Below are 22,434 nucleotides of genomic sequence, written 5' to 3'. Positions count from 1 at the left end.
GTTCTGCTGTGGGAGGAAACCGGAGGACCCGGAGAAAACCTACGAGGTTGGACAGGCGACCCTACTCCTTGTCACGTACAACCGGGGAATCGAAACCCCGCCAGTTGACTCAATGACAGACCGTATGATACAGCGCACGCGTGCTAACCATTCGGCCATCCAACCCCCAAAAGTTCTAGGAGAAGTAGAGTTACAAAATCTTTATTTAAAGGGACAATAACACTCTTGCTGGCTTGACAGCTCCAGAAAATAAAAAATAGCCTTATTCTAAGTACTTGATGTGCTAGTGTCTTACCTGTTGTGTAAATTATCCATTAAATCCTATTTTACTTGTCCAGAGGGTTCAAAAATATTTTTAAATCCAAGTCACATTTGAAAAGGTTTACGTTAGGCTTTTCACGTTAGTTGAATTTTTCCAATTTTTTAAATTAGGTGTGTTAAGATGAAATTTGTATCATCAATTAATTGGAATATTGTAAAATAGTACAATTTGTTGACTAGAATAAAGATTGGGACATATTATTCAGTTACAACAAGAGTGGTATTGAGCCTTTAAATAATATTATGGGAGATTAGATAAAGAAATGAAATGAAATGAAATGGGATTTAACGTCCTACTGTTCTGCTCCTAACCTGGGCTAATGAAGACGGGCATACGCCATACAGTGTGCTGTGAGGGAAATTTTGCCCGGACAGCGGCACTACGGCCTACTCTTATATCGAATTCCAACTGCCAAGGGATCTTTTACGTGCACGCCAATGTGTACACGGGACCTCGGTTTTTCGTCCCATCCGAACGACTAGACAGCTTTCCTTGTCAGCCCCTCCGTCCTGCATCACTGACAAGGGAGAACCACGCCGGAAAATCTGGATGAACTTTCTCGGCCAATGCAGGGATCGAACACCCGACCTCCAGGCTAGCGAGCTAGCGTCTTACCCACTTAGCCACGTGATCCCCTGATTAGATAAAGAGCTGGCAGTTCTCACTGTAATAGTTAACAAACAGATTATGTAAAGTAAATTTGCGGAAAATTTCAGTGAAATTGATCCACTCTGAACCGAGATTTTAGCGATTGAATTCGGGGTCTAGCCTCGATCATCTTTACTAAAGTCTGTACGATAGAAAAGATAGACTCGATAATCCATTTTTTTATTTAATTATCAATGAGCGTTAAGCAGCAGATAGGATTCTAATCCAGAAAATATCGCAGGCTAGCGATTACATCAAGAGTTAATTGTGGTCTGGATAAGTTAATTAATGTTTAATTAATACTTTAGATAATATTTCAGGCCTAAAGAGAGACCTACAATAGGCAGATTTAGTTCTTGCATAATGTATGTTTAATATAGAAGGGAGGATTTTAGTTTTTCACTATGAAATAGGCAGATTTAGCTCTAGCATAATGTATGTTTAAATAATGTTACCATAAGGACATTACCTTAAAGCTGATGACGTCATTAGCGGTGTGTCAAAGAGTTTCATGACTACACAAACCAGAAATGTAACGGGGTTTAACGTCTATTTCACTGTGCACCATCGGGGGAATGGTGATCCTGCAGTGTCTTATAAGGGTTTTCGTCCCCTCGAGAACGGCATTTTTGGCTATTTCCCAGCTTGTACGTGACAAGGAGTTGGGCCCCCATCCAACCCAGTGGGTTTCCTCTGGGTCCTCCGGTTTCCTCCCACTGTTAAAGACCCCTAAGCGCAAGCAAATCATTGAAATAAAACTGAACCACATGTTAGTCCCGACATTAATTCTCTCTCTCTCTGACATGGACGTCCACACGGTACTTCGATTTTTCGTCTCATTCGAACAACTTGGCACTGTTCCTCGCCAGACCCTTCATCTCGCACCACTGTCAAGACTATGCTGAAAAATCGGGCGGATTCTTTCGAAGACGGAATTCACCAGCTAGTGAGCCAGCGCCTTATCCCCTGTACCACCACCGTGATTCCGATATGACAATATAGCATTTGTCAGATTGTGTTCTAAAAGTGTAACGCAGTAGTGGCGGATGTCGCACACTGGGAAAGATATGCATACCCTTTCTGAAACACCTAGCTCATAATATTAAGAAGTTTTTAACTGTAACGACTTTTGCAGGTACTTGATTTCACCAAATTTGTGCATTGATAAATAAGTTTGTGCTTAACTCATTAATCCGTATATAGTCCAGGTCAAGTAATACCCCAGCCAACAAACATAATGGGGTTCAACGTCCTATCCTTCTGCATCAACTGGGCTAATGGCACAAACTACATGTAGGTCATTTTGAGACTAACATATGGTTTAATTTTATTTCAATAATTCGGTTGTGTGTAAGCGTCTTTAGCAGTGGGAGGAAACCGGAGGACCCGGAGAAAACCAACAAGGTTGAACAGGCAATCCCATTCCTAGTCACGTATAAGCGGTGAATCGAAACCACGCCACATGATTGAATGAAAGACCTTATGATTTCATGCACACGGGTTAAACAACTAGACCACCCCAAAACCCCAGTTCCCATAAGAAAGGTCATCACTAAAATACAAACAAATGAAATTTTATTTTATGCCGCGCCAGCTAACGCCTGGGCTATATTGCGTCAACCATATGAGAGAGAGAGAGAGAGAGAGAGAGAGAGATGGGGTTTAACATCCACAAACTAGGTCATTTCGGGACTAACATATAGTTTAATTTTATTTCAATAATTTGCTTGCGCGTAGGGGTCTTTAGCAGTGGGAGGAAAACGGAGGACCTGGAGAAAACCCACGAGATTGTGCAGGCGACCCTACTCCTTGTCACGTACAACCGGGGATTCGAAACCATGCCAGTTGACTCAATGACAGACTTTATGATACAGCGCGCACACGCTAACCATTCAGCCATCCAACTCCCCCATCAACCATATGGTGAAATTATATCACAAAATAAGATATATATATTGTATATATGTATAAATAAAACCAAATATCACACGGTGTTTAAAATTATTTAATGCATATCAAAAATTACACATATTTCTATCTACAGTTAAAATTTAAAATAAAGGATCGGTTAGGCTAATAAATGATGTAATGAAATAAAATAAGTTATATGGCATGCCGGCTCCAACTGGGCTATATGGCGACAAAGGCACATAGTGGTTTCAACGAATATAAGATGTTTTCACTCAATCAAAATGTGTCTAACTGTCTAAAATACAAGCATATAAAATGGGGTAAATAGGTCCTTTTGGACTAGTCCGACCACGTCCAAAATATACGCTTCGATCCGCTAGGGGTAGAGTAAAGTCATTTTGGGCTAGTCCGACCACGTCCAAAATATACTCTTTGATCCGCTAGGGGTACATTAAATAATCCTTCGCTTGTATAAGTTATACGCGTACAGTAAAGCAAAGGTCCTTTTTGGACTTGTTCGACCACGTCCAAAATATCTTGGACCTTCGCTTGTATCATTATCTACTCGCCCCTTGAAATCGTTAAAACGTTTAATTAACCAACGTTAATGTATAATGAAATGAAATGTGGTTTTATGGCACGTCAGCTCCAACCGGGATATATTGCGCCAAACATTTAGAACTGTGTAAAGGGCAAGTAATTAATTGGCTAAGACACATATAGTGGTAATAGATATAAACACTCACCGTTGAATACAATAGAAGTCAGTCCAGCATAGAGAAGTTGTTTATCCTATATGGATGCCAACAACTCAGTTTAAACAAGTTAAATTATTGATCGTTTACAACACCTGCTCTCTTCTGTATGTAGACCTAACAAGCATGTTATAATATATACTAAATATTTAGCAACAAGCATATGTTAATATGAATTATTATGATTAGATGTAAATGAAATGGGGTTTAACGTCCTACTGTTCTGCTCCTAACCTGGGCTAATGAAGACAGGCATACGCCATACAGTGTGCTATGAGGGATATTTTGACCGCGCAGCGGCACTATTTGATATTATAGTAGGCCATAGTGCCACTGCCTGGGCAAAATTTCCCTCGTAGCACACTGTATGGAGCATGCACGTCTTCATTAGACCAGGTTAGGAGTAGAACAGTACGTAGGACGTTAAACCCTATTTTATTTTAATTCATTTGTTTAACATGGGATAATACAATGTAAACATCGACTTAGAAATGAAATGAAATGGGGTTTAACGTCCTACTGTTTTGCTCTGAACTGGGCTAATGAAGACGGGCATACGCCATACAGTGTGCTATGAGGGAAATTTTGCCCGGACAGCGGCACTATGGCCTACTCTTGTATCGAATTCCAATTGTCAAGGGATCTTTTACATGCACGCCAATGTGTACGTGGGACCTCGGTTTTTTCGTGCCATCCGAATGACTAGACAGCTGTCCTTGTCAGGCCCTCCATCCTGCATCACTGACAAGGGGGGACCACGCCGGAAAATCTGGGTGAACTTTCTCAGCCAATGCAGGGATCGAACACCCGACCTCCAGGCTAGTGAGCAAGCGTCTTACGCACTTAGCCACGTGATCCCCGCTTGGTTAATAATAACAGAGAGAGGCGGAGTAATGGAGTTTAACGCCCACTCGACACAAACTAGGTCATTTGGGGATTAACACCTGGTTCAATTTCATTTTCATGATTCGCCTGCGCGTAGGGGTTTTTAGCAGTTCCTAAAGCAGTTGTTTAGGATTATTGTCATAATTGTCATTGTCGTGTCATTTTAACACTTTAACATTTTTTGTGGTGTCATTTCAACATTTTAACAGCTGTCTGTTATGACTCATTGTTATTAATGGTAATTTAAACTTGATATGTTTTATATTTATAATATCAATAACAACATGAATACAGGCTATTTGTATCTAACTGAGAGATTGGCGCTTTGCGTGCCTTCACCGGTTAGTAACAACAATGATTTTCGATTCAAAGTCATTTGACTGTAGGAAGTCGAGGTGACTAAGTGGATATGACGCTTCCTCTCTAGCCTGGAGGTCGGGTGTCGATCCCTGCATTGGCCGAAAAAGTTCATCAGGATTTTCCGGTGTGGTTCCCCTTGTTAGTGGTGCAGGACCGCGGGCCTGACAAGGACCCATGTATACATTGACGTGCATGTAAGAGAACCCTTGGCAGTTGGAATTCGGTATAAGAGTTGAACATAGTGCCACTGTCTGGGCAAAATGTCCCTCGTAGCATACTATATAGCGTATGCCCGTCTTCATTAGCCCAGTAGAACAGTAGGACGTTCAACCCCATTTCATTTTATTTCATAATATTATCAAAGAGTTCTAAGTTGTAAGAAAACATGATCTTTTAACAAAGCCCAAACATTTTGGGTTAAATGAATAAAACTTAGGTTTCCACCATGCACAAAGTAGATCGTTAATTCCATTTTATTTCAGTTTTTCCATCAAGACAATATTCTTTTAGATAAGAATTTCCTCTTTTATTATTGATTGATCTTTTACCTTTTACTACCGATTGTATTTTGAACCATATACCCTTCCATTTTTACGTCCTATCGAAGATCAGAATTTTAATGTAAGACTTTAGAATGAATGAACATAGATAGCACCATGGGTTTTCTGTCAGACGTGGAGAGCGAACGACGCACTAAAACTGGCAGCCACATCCGGCGTATAACACATGCATAGTTTTTACTACATATTTTGGAACTGCCCATGATCGTCTGGTATTGTCTGTGGTTGCATATGTAATTCTTTAACTGGTAATTCTTCTGACATTCCACATTAATGACGGTTTCACGTTGTGATTGTACTTTTTAAAAATAGTATGATTAACAGGAACAACGAATACCAGAGTTTCTTGATTACAGTTTTATATTAAGCTCCGATACAATATAATAACTTAGTCATTTTCTCCATCCCTCAACCCAGATGTTGCCACTTGGACCTCAACGGTCTCTCCTAACGAATTTATACACGCTGTTGCCTCTCTCAAATCTTCATGACGTCTCACCTAGTACGCACATTCTATTAATTATATATTCTCAGATTCACAGCCATTAATTATTCTATTGGCTAATTATTATGTAATTAATCATGTGATTGTTATTCTCATGATATTTCATCAACAATTTAATTTGTTTTTTTAAATAAACTTATACTATAGCTATTTATTTTATGATCAGTAGTGGAATACTGAGTTTTATCAGTGAAATAAAAGTGTTATTCCACTGGCTAGAAGCGGAAAAAGTAGTCCATGTTGTTTTTACATAAAATGATTGTAAAAACATAAAATAAATAGAACATTTGTCGTTTTGTCGTGAATAACATATTTTATTTCATCTCTAAGCAAGAAAACGTTTATATTTTCACTCATTGTCATGAATAACATATTTTATTTCATCTCTAAGCAAGAAAACGTTTATATTTTCACTAATGCTACGCATTCATGAAAATATAAGTTTTCTTGCTTCTCGATGAAATATAATATGTTATTTACTCTAAAACGACAAATATCCTCTATATAATATACTGACAATGGAGAATAATTAATCAAGGCCATAATATTATCAGACATGTGTGTTCTTTAGCACAAATCCAGCTAACAATATTACTACATTTATGTGGTTTAACGACACGTCAGCACCAACCGGGATATATTGCACCAACCAAATTTACACACATAAATTAAAAGAATATCACCGTAAATAGAATTTAAAATAAAATCGATCTTTTTGATGCTATAAGCAGAAAGGGGATTGGAATATGGGTTGGCTACATGTAACCATCGGCTGCCAGGCAGGATATGCCCACATTTTGCAAGAGATGGATAGAGAACAAGCTAAACAAGAAGTGATTTTTCGAAAAATCTAGGGCCTTAATTCAGAAAGTTACGATCCGATATGTGCGAATATCGACAGGAACTAACATCGTTACGTTATAAATACATTTTTTCGGATCAAAATTGTGACTTCTAGAGGGTCCACAACCTTGATATACCATATATTTACACTATTTGCGTAGGAGGGGTGGCCATTTTGTCCGGCAGTTTTGGTCCGATTTTCACGAAATTTCAAATCAGATAAAAATTATGACCTCTATAGGGACCACAAACTAAAAATGCAATTTTTCGAACAATCAGGGGCCATATCGAAAGCAACCAAGATCTTTGGGTTATAAACATGCATTTCAAGTTTCATCAAAATTGGATTAAAATTGTGACCTGTAGAGTGGCCACAAACAAGTGTGAACGGACGTCCGGATGGACGGACAGGGGCGACCCAATATACGTCCCCACTAAAATGTGGGCGTATAAAAATTGGGTAGCTAATTGGAACAGTGTTGGGTGGTCTCTTGCTTTAGCTTAATGGACAATGTTGGTGTCAGACATATGTGATAGAAATATAATATTAGATCGGTGCCGAAAAGTTCAATCTGATTAAAATACAGATCTATATTTCGTTTCATTTTTTTTATACTTTCGGTGACCTCTACTACATGAAGATCTGAACAGTGGAGGTCGCGTCAGGGGTAATATGAGCGGCTTTTGATCCTATGACATCCGACATTTGATTAACCAATCAGCGTTGATGTATCTAGTAGATTACACACGGTTCCGTGCATCGCACGTCAATAACTCGCTACAACAGACCGTTTCATTGGCTAATCCCTTACATCAACTAGAACACGTCAATGATAACAACTCTTCCAGATCCTAGTGTAGTAAAGACAAGTAAAACGAAATATTGAACTATAAAAAACGAAACGAAATAGGATCTGTGTTTTAATCAGATTGAGAAAAGTGAGACGCTCAGCCTCATTTTATCGGGAGATGATCTAGGAAGGTCCAGGAATTTTTAGAGATAAGATGATTACCTCGATACGAATGATAGAAGATCATTATGAGATGCCCCTACCATTACGAAGCGAAGGGCCATTTCTGCCGAATAGTCGTCATACAGCAGTCAGTGATGCGAAGTTGGTACCAGAAAATGAAATTCCTAAAGCAATAGCCGGAGAAATCCTTCTCTGGCCATTGCTGGATTTGCTTCTGATACTTGAGCTTTTGACGGAGTTTGTCTATTCTTCCCGTTCAATCAAATCTACCCCAACACGACAGTCCTTCATTTAATCTGGGGTCTTTCCTAAAACTTTGGACAGTGATTTAAGGTATTAAAAACGTTGAAAGTATTGTTCGTCTCCAAACAGTATTGTTTACATTATAGCCGTGTTGATAGCCTTGTTTGTCACCAAATTAGTTTTTCTGCAATATTCGGATATGCACTGGTTAATTAGGCATAATAAAATCGTGAGTCATGACGTAAATTTATGTAAACATATTTGGTTCAGTTTAAAGGAACTAAATCGCTAATATTTGGGACCTAGAAATTGACACAAATTGGTTGCAAGGCCTATAATAATGTAGAGAGAGAGAGAAATGGGGTTTAACGTCCACTCAACACAAACTAGGTCATTTCGGGACTAACATATGGTTTGATTTTATTTACATAATTCGCTTGCGTGTAGGGGTCTTAAGCAGTAGGAGGAAACCGGAGGACCCGGAGAAAACCCACGAGGTTGGACAGGCGACCCTACTCCTTGCCACATACAACCGGAGATTCGAAACCATGCCAGATGACTCAATGACAGGCTTTATGATACAGCGCGCACGTGGAAAACCCTTATAAGACACTGCAGGATCACCATTACCATTTGTGTTTACAATGTCGAAGACTTTGGATGATATTGAGTTAGAGACTAAGCTACTTTAAAGCGTAATGATATTGTTAGCTATTGGTTGTTAATCGGAGTATTGACCAGTCATAATTTGGAACATAAATTTGCTTCCATTACAGCAGTGTTAAGTGGGATTAGCTCTAATCAAACGAAACACTGCGAGGAGTGTGTGTGATAATGGTCCATTGTGATGAACTTACCTTCATTATGGCAATTCTTGTAATACTTCTTGTTTTTATTTTGATCTTTTTTACTCTGTTTTTTGTTACTGTTGTTGTTGTTCTGATCTTTCTTCACTGAAACAAAAAAAACCACAGACATGGTGTTTAAAGCTGAACTCCAGTTAAAAAAATACCGAAATAATTAAATAAAAAAAAGTTAACGCCCCCAAGCCGCCATACTTGTTTCCAATTTATGAAATAAATATGGCGAACATGGAGGCTTATGACCTGGAAAGGTAAGCCGATCTCTCTGGCCATTGCTGGATTGGCTTCTGATACTTGAGCTTTTGAGGGATTGTGTCTATTCTTCCTGTTCAATCAAATCTATCCCAAGTACAGCAACATGACAGCTCTTCGTTTAATCCGGGGCTTGTGTGACAACTTTCATTATCTACTGAGCGATATCCCCCCTAGAAACAACTTTCCATCTATACCAAACAATTATATTTATTTATTTGTGCGTGTAAGAAAGGGTTGGGTGATAAATAAAATCTCCTACTCGTCTTTTATGATATCAAAAAATATAAACACTCTTCGATAAAATTAAGCCTCATTGTTTTTACATCATTGTCTTGATTCTGTGTGTTAAATAGCTTTATTTAACGTCCGCTTCCACCGAGGTGATATCACAGACAATGTCTTGATTCTCTATGTATGTATGTGCCATTTATAGCACGGCCGCAGGCCCAGGTGTTAAAACATGTTAACGAATGAAGCGTGCTATAAATGACTTGTAACATTGACACCTGCTCAACATACTTGTTGTTATTGCACAGAAAACCCACTCTACTTCTCTATATGATTTCTACTAAAACTAATATAAAGCAGCAAAAGAGTGCAATAACATTTAACATATCTAGTTATTGCACGGTTAAGCTCCACCCAATCTACTAGAGGGAAAACATTCTGCTTATTCAACGAAAAGAACAAAGGAAGATTTCCCATCCATGTTACAACAGTTCTTATCAAATTTTGCTGTATACAAGTATAATTATTTCAATCCAAATGTTGTATATATATATATATATATATATATGTTCTCAATTCTACTTTAGTCAGGTCACCATCTTGCCCTGGGGATACCTATCTCATTATTGTCATGACAAGGAGTGGGGTCGCCTGTTTTCTCCCGGTCGACAAGGGTTGTCGAATATTTATTCCTTTGTAGGTAATTGGGGGTCTTTACAAGACAGTTCCATACAAATCAGATTATAAATTTTGTCGTTTGAGGATTTACAAGGTTCTACAAACTGAAACAAGGGTCTCAACTCTGGAAGTAATCTACAGAAATTGTTGAAATTTGACAGGCTTTTTCGTTTTACTAATTTAAATAATGCATATAAATTTCATACATATTGGATGATAACTTTCATCAATGGAGCATTAACAAGGTTTAACAAAATGAAACAAGGGCAGTAACTCTAGAAGTAATTATTGTTAATTGCTGAAATTCAATAGGCTTTTTCGTTTCACTAATTTAAATCATGCATATAAATTTCACAAAGATCGGGTGATAACTTTTGGCGTTAGAGCGTTCACAAGGATCAATAAAGTGAAACAAGGGCCATAACTCTAGACGTAAAAATGGAAATTGCTGAAATTCAATAGGCTTTATCGTTTCACTAATCTAAATAATTCATATAAATTTCAGAAAGATCGGATGATAACTTTTGGCGTTAGAGCGTTCAAAAGGTTCAATAATGTGAAACAAGGCCATAACTCTAGACATAAACAGAAATTATTGAAATTAAATAGGCTTCTTCATCTCACTAATGTAAACAACATATATCAATTTTAAAACAATTGGATGATAACTTTTGGCGTTAGAGCGTTCACAAGAAATTGTGGACGATGTACGGACTGACGGACGGACCGACGGACGGGGGCGACGGCAATATACGTCCACATAATGTCTGGTTGATCAAAGCTATATTCAGGAATGTATTATTATGAATACGGGCCACATGCCAGGCTGGAGATGTTAAGAAGTACATCCCATTGATGATAAGTTTAATATTAGTAACACATGTGCATGTATCTATGTTGTCTCGTGTAGCTTTGTGTAGCTTCAATAACATGTGCCCACAGAACAATAACAACCTGACATTCACAGCTAATGGAGAAAACTGAGGTTTAACGTCTACTCGACAGAAACTAAGTCATTTCTAAAAAAAAAAACATATGATTCAATTTTATTTCAGTACATCGTCAGCAGTGAGAGAGACCCGGAGAAAACCCACAAGGTTATACAGGCGATCCTTCTCCTTGACTCAATCGATTTCAAATGATATTTTAATGGTAATAACAATAATAGAAATATTCTTTTACGTAGACTTCATTTTAAATTCGGTATTTGTGGCTCTGCATTAAACCTTTTAGAAAACTATCTTGTGGGTAGAAAACAGTATATTTTTTAGTTAATTGTAAATCGTCATCTGAATCTGTTTTGTCATCTGGGGTTCCTCAAGACTCTGTTCTTGGGCTCACTTTAAATATGTTGTAGTAATAATAATAATAATAATGATCTAAATCATTCGGCCACCTGCGAGCAGTTCGGTTAAATGAAGGAAAATGAATAAAAAAAAAGAAATGTTTTCTAAGCGACCTATTTATCTGCACCAGTCAGGTGAATGAATTCTGGTTTTTGAGAATAACGTGGTAGATTGTCTCCTCGGTACCCAAGTGGTATCGTTTCGTTTCGATAGTGGGGTGGAGTGGAACTGAACGTCACCACTGGAGATACCGAGTATGGCTGGAATGGGAACTTTGACGTGTGTTTAACATAATTTATGTACGGACCCTTGTGGGTGGAACCTTCAGGCAAAGATACATCCCCCACCCCGACCCCTCAATCAACTAATCAATCATACCACTCGACAGCACTTGTCACAAGACAAAACTCTGTCCGATCAGAATATAAAAAGGTGTAATAAGATAAGATAAGATTTTATTGTATCATTGCATCCACCAAGGACAGTATATACACAGTTTAAACACAAGCTGATCATACAATTATAACATAACATCTGGGGTGATCATTTTCTGGATGTCCAATGATTCTATGAGCATCAAAAGATGTTCAATATAATGAAAATCAGTATAGAGCTAAAACGAAAATTATCTAAACTAGCCTGGAAAGTAAACAAACTATTTCTACCGTATGTATTAGTATATTATAAACATATTATATTGAACAGGGGTCTGTTTCTCTAAATTTTAACTAAGATAAAATCAAGATTTTAGTAATTTGATTGGATAATATTAGGTTGATTTTAGTGTTTAGCCAATCAAAATTGAAGTATCTGCTAAAATTTGGATTTTATCTTTAGTTAAGATTTCGAGAAACAGGGCCCAGGGGTGTTAGTTAACAGGTAACTCTGATGCTCTTTCTTAGAGACACTTATATATACATATATGAAGCCACCTGACTAGCAATTTTGTTTGGGGGATTTAAAACATTAATCATATGGCACGAGATGTGAGGATTGCTTTTGAAAATTGGCGTAAATTTTGAATTTATAAGATTGTTATATATATTACAGTCAAATATGAAATGGTATTCGTCTTCTATAAAGATTATTATTACATTGTTTACATAAACGTGCTAAGCCTAATCGAAGGAAGCGCAACTTATAATATGAGAAGCTGAAGGTGTATAGTATTAGGCAAAACTAACCACTGATGTACGCTGTGGTTTTGCTCCTGCCTTGGCAAAATCATTAAAGGGAAATAATTCCAATTCAATATCGTAAAATTTGGATACAGACCACTAATTTTTAGTGTATTCGTGAAAAAGCACATTAAAATTAAAATATGCGCAATTTTCATAAACATTGGATTAGCAACACTCTTAAGCATTGACTTTGCCATTCTCTTAACCATTGACTTAACCCTTCTCTTAAATATTGACTTAGACATTCTCTAAAACAGGGGATCACGTGGCTAAGTGGGTAAGACGCTAGCTCGCTAGCCTGGAGGTCGGGTGTTCGATCCCTGCATTGGCCGAGAAAGTTCATCCAGATTTTCCGGCGTGGTTCTCCCTTGTCAGTGATGCAGGACGGAGGGGCTGACAAGGAAAGCTGTCTAGTCGTTCGGATGGTACGAAAAACCGAGGTCCCGTGTACACATTGGCGTGCACGTAAAAGATCCCTTGGCAGTTGGAATTCGATATAAGAGTAGGCCGTAGTGCCGCTGTCCGGGCAAATTTTCCTCATAGCACACTGTATGGCGTATGCCCGTCTTCATTAGCCCAGGTTAGGAGCAGAACAGTAGGACGTTAAACTCCATTTCATTTCATTTCTCTAAAACATTGAATTAGTCATGTTCTTAAACATTGAATTAGCCATGTCCTTAAACATTGAAATAGCAGCGTGTTTAAGCACTGAATTAGCAATTCTCTTAAACATTGAAATAGCAGCGAACTAACATTGAATAAGCAGCGAACTAACATTGAATAAGCAGCGAACTGACATACATGTAGACTAACATTGAATTAGCAGCGAACTGACATTGAATTTAAGATTAGAGAAATATCTACCTGTTCGATGTTTACGTTTTTTACGTGGGATTCGTCTTCCCCCAACAATGAGTGCCCCATACTCCACCTCATCACGAAAGATTGCATGATCAATGGCATGTTGAATTCTTTCTTTCAAAGGTTGACGCATAGTTTACTTAAATAAATGGAGTTGTGGTTGGTAGCTAGGGGCACTCAGATTCAATCCTGTTCCATATTGGCTGAAAAAAAAAATACAATACATTATACAAGGGTCCATTAACGTCTTGGGGGATCGGAGGCCGAATGGTTAAACGCATGCACGTTTGATCATAAAGTCTGTCATTGAGTCAACTGGCGTGGTTTCGATTCCCTGCTTGTACGTGACGAGGAGTAGGGTCGCCTGTCCAACTTTGTGGGTTTTCTCCGATTTCCTTCCACTGCTAAAGCCCCTAAGCAGTTGCGAATTAATGAAATAACAAGAGCAACGCTAACGCTGCAATATACGTCCACATTCCTGCTTTGATTGATATGGTACTTTTTAAAATGAAGAGAATGAAATATGAAATGGCTGTAATATGACAAGAGGCAAAGAAGACTAGGCGTTTGTTTTGTCAAATTTGCAGGTAAAATATTAACAAAAAAGTGGGTGTGACACTGCCCCAGGCCAGGGGGTCGGGGCATGCACCAAAATAAACAGTTGCAGTCTTATGGTATAAGGAATAAATATGGAAAGTTCCAAGATGATTCATTCAGAATCGAGCCTGTAGACGATAAATACAAAAATTGGCCATGGCTCTGCCCCTGTGAGTTAGATATGGAACAATATAAATAGGCACCACCCTGTTATTGAAATGATTGATATGCTGTATTTGAATAAAATCTGTTAATTATTGCAACCTATAGAGTATTTACCGATAAAAACTAACAAAAAAGTGGGTGTGGTACCACACCCCTAGGGTCGGGACATGCACCAAAATAAATCGTTGCTATCCTTACAGTATAAGGTATAAATATGCCAAGTTCCAAGATGATCCATTTAGAATTCCAGTTTGTAGACAAAAAACACAAAAATGGGCGTGGCTCTGCCCCTGGGGGTTGGACATGGACCAATATATATAGGTAGGGCCTACAAACCTATGCTGGATCATTCCAAATTGGATCCAAATCTGTTAATTGCAACCTGTATATCATTTACAGACAAAATATCAACAAAAAGTAGGCAAACGCCATACAGTGTGCAATGAGTGAAATTTTGCCCAGACGGCGGCGCTACGGCCTACTCTTATATCGAATACCAACTGCCAAAAAACCACTGCCATAGCACATTACATCGCGTTTGCCTGTCGTCATTAACTCGATCAGTTGATGCCGGAAAGTACAGCGAGGACATTAAACCCCATTTCATTTCCCAAACCTATTTTAATATTCGTCTGCCGTTGATGTTCATATACTATAATGGGGGGTTGAATGGCCGAATGGTTAGCACGTGCGCGCTGTTTCATAATGTGCTTATTGGGACAACGGGCGTGGTTTCGAATCCCTGGTTGTACGTGACAAGGATTAGGGTTGCCTGTCCAATCTCATGGGTTTTCTCTGGGTTCCTCCCACTGCTAAAGACCGCTACACGCAAGCGAATTATGAAAATAAAGTTGAACCATGTGTAAGTCCCGAAATGACCTAGTTTGTGTCGAGTGGACGTTAAACCACATCTCTCTCTCTCTCGGGGTCCTCCGGTTTCATCCCCCTGCTAAAGAACCCTCCCTTATGAAAACGTCCTATAGAAAAAGTACAGGTTTCTATAGAAGTTTGTGGGATTCTATAGAATGCTATAGAATGCTGCAGGAAAACGAAATCATTCTGTATTTTTTTTTTTACATAACTATAGATTCAAAAACATGTACTATAGTTTTGTGTAGGATTGGTAGATGAATATTTTCCAAGTGTAATTTCTATAGAATTCTATAGAATACTGTAAGAAACTATTGGGAAAAAAATAAACCTACAGATTCATTGGTGCTGCAATAATTTTCTGTAGAACTAACTTGTATCCTCGAGTCAGTTGAGTAATCCTTCAGTTTTCTATAGCCTTTGTGCTAAAAACTATAGTTTGCTATAGAACTAACTTGTATTCTCATGTCAGCTGTGATACCTATAGATTTGGTGGTAAAAACTATAGTTTTCTATAGAACTAACTTATTGTCTCAAGTCAGTAGTATATTCCTACAGTTGTCTATGACATTCTGTTGAAAACTAAGAATTTATATGTATACTGTACTTAAACCATTTTAACAAATAGCCTAGTAGCTACTATAGTTTCCTACATAATATTGTAGAAACAATGTTTTATACTACGTACAGATTTCATAAATTGGCGATGTCTTTTATTCATACTATAGTTTACAATAGAATTTAGTGATGCACTTGTGTGAATTATGTAAACTTTTCCAACATAATTTTCCTGGATGCAGTTTTCCTTAATTTATTGTGATACCAAATGACAAACTAGAATAAGCTTACAACGAAAAATCAAATACAAAGTATAAAATAGTGTATATAATATGAATGAAATAGTGATACATGTTGACACTCAAAGGAATTCCCCACCCCACCCTCCAAAAAATGCCAGTAAATGTAGATGTTCACAACAAAAATATCAGATAATAAATTATTCTTCAGATAAGTCAATGAAATAAAGACACAGTTTATTTGAACACAGTCTGACAGTTAGGTGATCCTGCTAGTTAGATTTTAATGACTATAGCAGATTCTGTACTCAGATTCTGTCAACCGTGCACACCTGTCCACAAACTATAATTAACAGCCAATGTACTCTCTTGAAATCTGTTTGGCCATTGGCTGAATTTAAAATTAAAAAATTCAGTGTATAACAACTTAATATGATTAACAAGAAACTGAAGAGAATGGTGGTGTTTTTTCACAGATTCGATTAAGATAGAAAGATAAGTATACTTTATTACTTTCTTAACAATAATATTAAATTACTTTAATTTGGTAAGATTTATGTGATTTTGTTATTTTTTTAACTTTATTACCTATTCTTTTCACTATATTTCAGTTTTACCAAGAAAAGAACTTTTCAACAGAATTCAGATTAATCCATGAGAGAAAAAATAAGCTTATCAATATAACCGGCTACGGGCAAGCGAGCGAATTATTGAAATATAATTAAACCATATGTTAGTCCTGAAATGGCCTGGTCTCTCTCTCTCTCCCTCTCTCTCTTTCTCACATATACTATAAGTCATCAAGTATCTTCTGTACCAATTGTATGTATGTATGTAGATATCTACACATCACGCGCTATTTGCACGTGCCCTCCTCCATTACAAGGTTATCTCACATTCCTGTCTCGCGCACCACGTGTTACAAACACAACAAAATAAATAAAACTATTCTATGATCTACTGAATTTTTACTTTATAAAATTATAAAGAAAAGATGGACTTTTACATAATCTGAGATAAAGGATAAATTCTACAGTCTAGCCAGTAACAGTAGACATGGAACGAATGGAATTTAGCCGTTCCCATCTTAATTACACCTGCCTGTTACTAAATATAGTAACACTATATAGTCGACGTCTTACATACATGAAAGAACCTCCCGGCCATGGATTATAGAATATATACCCCACAAAGTTATTATACAAAGTAACAGGTTATGTTATATATGAACATATTCCTGGTAATACAAGGAATTCAATGATATATTTTAAAGGGATATATCAACTAACCTGAAGAACTTTTGAATAGTTTCGTGCAGGGCTGTCAGAATTAGATCCTATCCTCTACTTGCAGACTTTCCTGCACGTGGGATTCCATTTAGTCACGTAGAATCTCGAATTGTCTCGTAATTGGAACCATTTTTAAAGATGCATATATAAGAACTATATATCTGCCTACTGTAGGCCTAGCATAACCTACCCTCTAGAACATCGGGTGGTTGTGATTTTCGACGGATTAAAACACGATCGCCTTTTAATAATTTAATTTAAAAAATGGATAATCGAGACTTTGTTTATAATCGTAACAGCGGTAGCAATGACAATCGAGATAACCTAAAAATATAAAATCTGCAGTATTTGTCATCATTTTTATTCCATGAGAATAGGCCTACATATGATTACACCAGTTCTTGAAGTGAAATGAAATGGGGTTGAACGTCCTACTGTTTTGCTCCTTAACTGGGCTAAGTGGGTAAGTGGGTAAGACGCTGGCTCGCTAGCCTCGAGGTAGGGTGTTCGATCCCTGCATTGGCCGAGAAAGGTCATCCAGATTTTCCGGCGTGCTTTCCCCTTGTCAGTGATGCAGGATGGAGGGCCTGACAAGGACAGCTGTCTAGTCGTTCGGATGGGACGAAAAACCGACGTCCCGTGTACATATTGGCGTGCACGTAAAAGATCCCGTGGCAGTTGGAATTCGATATAAGAGTAGGCCGTAGCGCCGCTGCCCGGACAAATTTCCCTCATAGCACACTGTATGGCGTATGCCCGTCTTCATTAGCCAAGTTAAGGAGCAGAACAGTAGGACGTTAAACCCCATTTCATTTCATTTCACTTATTAGAAATAACTTATGCCTAAACTCGTGGAATTGGAAAGTTTCGCCCAATTTCACAAATTATCAAGTAAAATTTATTGCTTTTTCGTGAAAAGATCTTGGATTTCATATTTTCGATGGAAATCTCCTCAACTATAAACATGCTTATACTCACCTACGATGTGGCGGGTGTGTGTCGGGGGGGGGGGGGGGTAAGAACAGGAATATCTCCTCAAAAACGTAGATAAAATAAATTTTATTTCGTTCTTGTGAATCAGGATGTACATTTCAGATTTTTAACAAAGCCTTCAATCTCCAGGGGGGTTGGATGGCTGAATGGTTAGCGTGCGCGCGCTGTATCATAAAGTCTGTCATTGAGTCGACTGACGTGGTTTCGAATCTCCGGTTGTACGTGACAAGGAGTAGGGTCGCCTGTCCAACCTCGTGGGTTTTCTCCGGGTCCTCCGTTTTCCTCCCACTGCTAAAGACCCCTACGCGCAAGCGAATTATGTAAATAAAATTAAACCGTATGTTAGTCCCGAAATGACCTAGTTTGTGTCGAGTGGACGTTAAACCCCATTTCTCTCTCTCTCTCTCTCTCTCTCTCTCTCTCTCTTCAATCTCCAACAAATGAAAACATTTTTGGCATTTGCCGGTTTCGACAAAACGAACCCACCATTAGTCAATAAACACCAACACCAATTTGAATTACAAGTGGGATGGACAGGCCTATCTTAGTATGTCCATGCTTTCTTCTGGGTGCACACAACAGGCTGGGATGAGAGGAATCAAATAAACTGAAATTCCCTAAATAACTAAATAAGGAATTTAATAAATACTCAATAAAGTAGAGAGATGTAGGGGGTGTGTGTTATTTATTTATTTACTAGCAGGATACCCGGCTTCGCTCGGGGGTCATAACTCCGAAACCAACCGGAAGTGGTAGACTAACGCCACCTGGCCTATGTTACTCCCCGGTCCGAGCTACCCCTATACTCCAAATTTCAGACTCGGGGCAGACCTAGTGTAGCCGCCAACCCCGAACAGACAGACAGACAGACAGACAGACAGACAAACGACAGTCACAAATATATATATATATATATAGAAGATAGATAGATAGATTCAAAGTAGCAATTATTGCATACTACGATCCAAAACGAATTTAAGAACTACAGCGTTGAAATCGGTACCTTCTGAAGGTGTACACCGTAATTAAACATACATTATGCAAGAGCTAAATCTGTCTATTGCAGGTCTTTCTTTAGGCCTGAAATGTTATCTAAATTATTAATAAGACATTAATTAACCTATCTAGACCATAATCAACTCTAGATGGCACCGCTAGCCTGCGATCTTTTGTGGATTATGGGCCGATTTACTGCATAACTTGCCTTCACGATTTAACGATTAAATGGATAATCGAGACTATGCTGTTTATCGTACTGACTTTAGTAATGATGATCAACCGCTTAGTTCTCGGTTCATAGTTGATCAATTTGAATGAAATATTCAGCAAATTGCCTTTACATTATCTAGCTTTTACATATTATAGTGAGAACTGCCAACTCGTTATCGAATCTCCCATAATGTATCTTTAAAACAGCCAAACGTCTTGTTTTTCCCGAACCAATTCCAGGCCAGATAATTAGCGACAATATCAACACCATCCCTTTCCGCCCACCCCTCCCCTCCTATGATTTTAAGGTGTTTTCTCTTATCGCTGTAGCCTCAAACAATCTTATACATTTCCACCTGTTAATAAACTTTCAAATTAACAAATCTCAGTCCACACAAGTACAATATATCATTCAGAAAAAAACAAGCCAACAGAGAAGGCTGATGTCCCCCGCCGAAATCCCAAAATAAATAGATGACACATATTAATTAATAGGACATTTATTTTTTTTCAAAAGTATTCAGCAAATAAACTGATTATCAACTATACACTAAGTTTCATCACTCTCTATCAGATAGAATCAAAGTTATCTTGTTCTAAAGCATCGTCCAATGAAATTGCTTACCTCTGTTTAGCGTTAGCTCGAAATGTTAATCGTTGAACTCAGTCAAGAAATTCACCTAATGAACATCTACATGTACATCAAGTTTAAACATTCTACCTCAATTAAAAGCCGAGTTGTTATGTTCCAAAGTCTTGACCAATCAAATTGCTTATCGATCCTTAGCCTAAGCAGAACATTCTCATCATCAAACTTAGTCAAGGTAATGATATAATGAATCTATACTTGGAGCTTCATCACTTTCACTTAATTAAAACCAAAGTTATTAACCCCAAAGCATCAACCAATCAGATTGCTTAACCCTGCTTACCGTAAGCAGACGTTGTTTATCATCGAACTCCATCAAGACATTCACCTGCACCAAGTTTGAACATTCTACCTCAACTAGAAGGAGATTTATTGTGTTTCAAAGTCTCGATCAATCAAATTGCTTATCACTCTGCTTACCCTAAAGCAGAAAATGCTTATTATGGAACAGCAACTTAGTTAAGGTATTGATGTGATAAAACCATACACCAAGTGTCAATTCGTGTTCCGTAGCATCAACCAATGAAATTGCTCATCTCTGCTTACCCTCAGCAGAAGATTCACATCTTCTAACTCCAAACTCCATTAAGGCATTCAGAACTAAAGTTATCGTGTCCCAAAGCATCAACCAATCAAATTGCTTATCTATGCTTACCCTAAGCAGAAAATTCTCCACTTTCTAACTCCATCAAGGCATTCACTTCACCTAATAAACACCTACGCCAAGTGTGAACATTCTAGCCCAATTAGAATGAGAGTTATTGTGTTCCAAAGTCTTAAACAATCAAATTGCTTTTCGCTCTTGCTTACCTCAAGCAGAAAATGCTTATTATCGAACTTAGTCAAGGTAATGATGTAATGAAACTATACACCAAGTTTCACCACTCTCACTTAATTAGAACTAAAGTTATCGTGTCCCAAAGCATCAACCAATCAAATTGCTTATCGCTGCTTACCCTAAGCAGAAAATGCTCATCTTCGAACTCCATCAAGGCATCACCTAATAAACACCTACATCAAGTTTGAACATTCTTGCTCAATTAGAAAGAGAGTTATTGTTTCCCAAAAAGTGTGACGGACAGACAGACGGACGAACCCATTTTAATAGTCCCCTGCTTTCTTCGAAAGGCGGGCGACAATACATACGCAATAAAGTAGAGAGATGTGGGGTGTGTGTGTTATTTATTTATTTATTCAGACACGAGAAGCAATTATTGCATACTACGATTCAAAACGAATTTAAGAACTACAGTGTTGAAATCGTTGCCTTCTGAAGGTGTACACCGTAATCAAAACAGCCAAACGTCTTGTGTTTCCCGTACCAGTTCCAGGCCAGATAATTAGCGACAATGTAAACACCATCCTGTTCCGCCCGACCCCCCCCCCCCCCTATGATTTTAAGGTGTTGTCTCTTATCGTTCTGAGGGGTTGGATGGCCGAATGGTTAGCACGTGCGCGCTGTATCATAAGGCCTGTCATTGACTAATTTTTATTAAATGTTTTGCGTGAATTTCCGTCCTACAATATGTCGAAACATAATAGACTTTTTAATGAAAGGATGAGTTTATTGAATTATCATACAGGAATGTGTCTAATAAATCAACACCAATTGTTTGAATGATAATATTCAATTTGTCAGACATTAAGTCTTTCATAATAGAGTCCAATTGTTGATTTTTAACTTTGTTTCATGCAGTACCTCTTGTGTACAATCTAGTTCAAAAGTTGGTACTCTTGTGGGACGCTTGGAGAGGGTGGGGTTATATAGAGGTAAATGTGTCTGGCAGAGCTTCTTTGTACCTAAAACGGTATACCCTTCGTTCCATGTGGTATCCCCAATGTTTGATTTAGTCGTTCCGGTAAGATGATATTGGCAACTTGTTCGTTTAAACAAAGTGCTGATCTATAAATGAAGTTGGAAATCGTAGTATCACTATGGACCCCCCGAAAACACCGTTAGGCTTTAGCGAAAAGAATGATTGTTTATGTTTTAATAGTGCGGCACCTTTCTGGAACACCTTCGATCCAAGAACAAGGTGACAACAGGAGCGATGACGGGGGTATTAGATGTATCAAAAGTTCTTGGATGAGCTCAATTTTGTTTCACATCCGATATATTCCGTTCTGCAGTTGTCCCCTGCCTTTTATGCAAAATGTTAAATATATACAAAGCTTGTGGACCCCCCATGGCCTACAATTTCTGTCCGAAAGATTTCGAAATAGTTCGATTTTGCTGCGCATCAAAACTCAACTTGTTTTTCAGATTCGATGTGAAGCATTGGAACATTCCCTTTTCCATGTTCCCCGGCTATCTCGTGTCAAATGTGGGCGTAATCTGGATGACAATTCCTTGTTTTGATTAGTATTGTTACATAATGACAGATGTTATAGACGCTTCCTACCATCTTGACACGTGAAAGTGATTTTAAACATGTCTACTATCGACA

The 22,434-nt window shown here is 38.1% G+C and overlaps 1 protein-coding gene across 2 annotated transcripts in view; it reads right to left on the bottom strand.

The window, feature by feature from the left end:
- LOC126827262 (uncharacterized) overlaps positions 1-17,274 on the bottom strand; it is a 34,983-nt gene extending 17,709 nt beyond the window's left edge. The window contains exons 1-3 of one of the 2 annotated variants that reach the window (XR_007682628.2): positions 17,137-17,274; positions 13,422-13,621; positions 8,864-8,959 (exon numbers count right to left, since the gene is read on the bottom strand). The gene's annotated coding sequence lies outside the window, so the exon portion shown is untranslated. Of the gene's footprint in view, positions 1-3,627; positions 3,738-8,863; positions 8,960-13,421; positions 13,622-17,136 lie in introns of those variants that run through there. The other variant, XR_007682629.2, reaches the window with a different exon arrangement.
- Positions 17,275-22,434: the final 5,160 nt, after the last annotated feature.

This window comes from Patella vulgata, chromosome 7, assembly GCF_932274485.2.
Source record: "Patella vulgata chromosome 7, xgPatVulg1.2, whole genome shotgun sequence".
Lineage (NCBI taxonomy): Eukaryota > Metazoa > Mollusca > Gastropoda > Patellidae > Patella > Patella vulgata.
This window is presented reverse-complemented; position numbering and strand designations above follow the sequence as displayed.